This window comes from Triticum dicoccoides, chromosome 4B (genome assembly GCF_002162155.2).
Source record: "Triticum dicoccoides isolate Atlit2015 ecotype Zavitan chromosome 4B, WEW_v2.0, whole genome shotgun sequence".
Lineage (NCBI taxonomy): Eukaryota > Viridiplantae > Streptophyta > Magnoliopsida > Poales > Poaceae > Triticum > Triticum dicoccoides.
The window spans coordinates 275463810-275468073 of record NC_041387.1 but is presented as its reverse complement, the minus strand read 5'-3'; positions in this window follow the sequence as shown (position 1 = coordinate 275468073).

Sequence of the window (4264 nt, the reverse complement as noted above, 5' to 3'; positions counted from 1 at the left end):
TACTCCCCTTGCCATCTCCCTCAAACCCTAGCACCGTTGCTAGCTTCCGTCGTTGCCGGAGACGAAGCGCTTAGCTACCATGACTTCTCCATTGTTGTCGTCATGCCGGTCGCGGATCTTCTTCCAGCCGCCGCCGCCGTAGGTGTCCTCCACCGCCAAGTTAGGGCGCGGAAGATTGAACTGCTCAGATTCCTTCCACAACTCGTCTAGCAGTCTCATCTGTTCTTGAGTGGTAATTAAAAAGTCTATTTTTATGGCACGTTTGATCCGTTAAAACTTTCTATATCTTCGGAAAGTTGTTTCTGCACTACCAAATCTGGATCTTTACTTCTATACATCTCATGACTCACAACTACTTTCACTTATGCTTGATTGCTAGTTAGATTCCTCACTTGTACTTATTCATGGATTCATACAAATCTAGAACCAACTCACATATATAAGTGAATGTCTTCGCGCAATGACGTCAATGTCTTCAAACTAATTTATCTTCAAATCTTCAAAAAATGCATATGACCTCTTCCCATTCCCTCGCATCTCTAATACTGTCATAGGTACATGCCCGTGGTAGAGTCCCTTGGTTCTGATATTCTACATTCATTTGCAGAATTCTTGTACTATCACATTGAATCGCCTGAAGCCAGTTCGTGTTTGACAAGCAGACTGAAGCCTAACACTGTTGTGAAGCCTTCCAGTGTGAAGCCAATGGCTAGCGCAAATCTACAAAGAAGGGGGCAGGCAGCACTGTGACAACACTGCTAAAGACCTGCCACCAGACCTATATGAACTATACAAGTCTGATTCAGAAAAAATGTATGGTCAATGCTAATCCAGGGTTCAACGGATTCACAGGCATTGCATAGAGGAATGGTTTCTATGTCATTTTGTAACTCCTGAGTATGCGGACAAGAACGTTGTGCGGCACCCATGGCCTGATATCATATACAAGAAGCTTCAACCAAAGACCAAGGCTGAAGCCATTGCAAATGGCTTCTTTCCTTGCATGGTCAGAGGCCCAATGCAAGAGGATGCCGACCCATCCAGCCTCAAATGGTGTCGTGAGGATGAGCTCTTTGAAGAAAATTATAAGTTTGGGAAGAACTCTGTTTCTCAGAACAAGAAGGACCTTGGGATTGACTTCAACCCAGGTCTAGCTGCCCCAAGGCCCGATGGCAGCCGCGAAGCTGAGCCAAATATTGTTGGCCCTTGTCGGTGTCAAAACCGGTGGATCTCGGGTAGGGGGTCCCGAACTGTGCGTCTAGGCGGATGGTAACAGGAGACAAGGGACACGATGTTTTACCCAGGTTCGGGCCCTCTTGATGGAGGTAAAACCCTACGTCATGTTTGATTGATATTGATGATGTGGGTATTACAAGAGTAGATCTACCACGAGATCAAGGAGGCTAAACCCTAGAAGCTAGCCTATGGTCTGATTGTTGTTCGTCCTACGGACTAAAACCATCCGGTTTATATAGACACCGGAGAGGGCTAGGGTTACACAGAGTCGGTTACAATGGTAGGAGATCTACATATCCGTATCGCCAAGCTTGCCTTCCACGCCAAGGAAAGTCCCATCCGGACACGGGACGAAGTCTTCAATCTTGTATCTTCATAGTCTTGGAGTCCGGCCGATGATGATATTTCGGCTATCCGGACAACCCCTAGTCCAGGACTCCCTCAGTAGCCCCCGAACCAGGCTTCAATGACGACGAGTCCGGCGCGTATATTGTCTTCGACGTTTGCAAGGCGGGTTCTCCTCCATATTCCATGTGTTTGCCGAATAGTGTCCAATTTCCTTATAAATGTTGCGCTCCTTGGCTTCTACGTCCAATAATGGCCCTCTTCCACGTGTCGTATAATTGCGAAAAGCCAGGGTATTTTTACGTTTTACCCCCTAGCTGCACGAATAAGCTGCCTATAAGAGAGGCGAGGACCCAGATCCGAATCACACCATCCTCCTTCCGCAAGTACTCATCAAAGCGCATCTGACAAGAATCCATTCCAACATGGACAGTCGATGCGGCTCCTCCTCTCGTGCTCCCAGTCCTCAGCCAGGAGATTGGAGGAGATGTTCAGTCCCGCATAGCGAGTTAGTGACGCTCCAAGCAGAGGGATACCTTCCCCCAGCAATTATGGTTCCGGTTCGAGCCGGACTGTGACACTCCAAAAAATTTGTGATTTTTGTTTTCAGAAAGAGCCTTGCTTGGTTTGAAAGAAGGTCATTTAAACCCTTCCTAAAAACCATCTTCTAAGTTTGCCCCCTCAAAAATCTTTTTTCTTGAATTTAGTTTCCTTTAAAAAGAAAACCTTTTGAGTTTTGGTCTTTCATTTGATTTTGATCCACTCTGGTTTACCATGCCTCCTATGGTAAAACCCCCCAAAAACCCCTCCTCCCACTTTGGTACAACCCAAACATTCTGTCCAAACTAATAAAATCCATTTTTGGATTTTATTCCAATTATTTCTCCTCCCAAAATAATTCTGTCTTTTCTTTTGAGCCTAGATGATTTGCAAAGCAAGTACCATAATGCTTTTGATTTTTGACATCAACTCAACACCCCTGGATAGTCCTTTGTACCCACAACCCATGTGACGCCCCCGATTCAATCATAAACTAATCATGCACGCAAACGTGTACGATCAAGATCAGGGACTCACGGGAAGATATCACAGCACAACTCTAAAACATAAATAAGTCATACAAGCATCATAATACAAGCCAGGGGCCTCAATGGCTCGAATACAAGTGCTCGATTATAGACGAGTCAGCGGAAGCAACAATATCTAAGTACAAACATAAGTTAAACAAGTTGCCATAAGATGGCTAGCACAAACTGGGATACAAATCGAAAGAGGCGCAGGCCTCCTGCCTGGGATCCTCCTAACTACTCCTGGTCGTCGTCAGTGGCCTGCACGTAGTAGTAGGCACCTCCAGTGTAGTAGGAATCATCGTCGACGGTGGCGTCTGGCTCCAGGGCTCTAGCATCTGGTTGCAACAACCAGGTAGAAGGGAAAGGGGAAAAGAGGGAGAAAAGCAACCGTGAGTACTCATCCAAAGTACTCGCAAACAAGGAGCTACACTACATATGCATGGGTATATGTGTAAAGGGCCATATCGGTGGACCGAACTGCAGAATACCAGAATAAGAGGGGGGTAGCTAATCATGTCGAAGACTACGCTTCTGGCAGCCTCCGTCTTGCAGCATGTAGAAGAGAGTAGATTGAAGTCCTCCAAGTAGCATCGCATAGCATAATCCTACCCGGCGATCCTCCCCTCGTCGCCCTGTGGAAAAGCGATCACCGGGTTGTCTGTGGAACTTGTCTGGGTGTGTTTTATTAAGTATCCGGTTCTAGTTGTCATAAGGTAAAGGTACAACTCCGGGTCGTCCTTTTACCGAGGGACACGGCTATTCGAATAGATAAACTTCCCTGCAGGGGTGCACCACATAACCCAACACGCTCGATCCCATTTGGCCGCACACACTTTCCTGGGTCATGCCCGGCCTCGGAAGATCAACACGTCGCAGCCCCACCTAGGCACAACAAAGAGGTCAACACGTCGGTCTAAATCCTATGCGCGCAGGGGTCTGGGCCCATCGCCCATTGCACACCTGCACGTTGCGAGGGCGGCCGGAAGCAGACCTAGCCTCCCTTATACAAGAGTAGGCATTCCAGTCCAAGCCGGCGCGCGCCGCTCCGTCGCTGACGTCAAGAAGGCTTCGGCTGATACCACGACGTCGAGTGCCCATAACTGTTCCCGCGTAGTTGGTTATTGCGTATAGGCCAGTGGCCAGACTCAGATCAAATACCAAGATCTCGTTAAGCGTGTTAATTAAAGTATCCGCGAACGCCGACCAGGGCCAGGCCCACCTCTCGCCTAGGTGGTCTCAACCTGCCCTGTCGCTCCGCCACAAAGTAACAGTCGGGGGCCATTGGGAACCTAGGCCCACCTCTACCGGGATGGAGCCACCCGTCCTTCTAGCCCCCACATCGAAATCACTTGCGGGTACTCAACGAGCTGACCCGACTTTAGTCACCATCTGTATAGTATGTATATATGTATAGTATATACCCGTGATCACCTCCCAAGTGATCACGGCCCGATAGTATAGCAAGGCAGACTGACAAGAATGTAGGGCCAATGATGATAAACTAGCATCCTATACTAGGCATTTAGGATTGCGGGTAAGGTATCAATGACTGTAGCAACAATGACAGGCTATGCAACAGAATAGGAGTAACTGAACAGTAACATGTTACACTA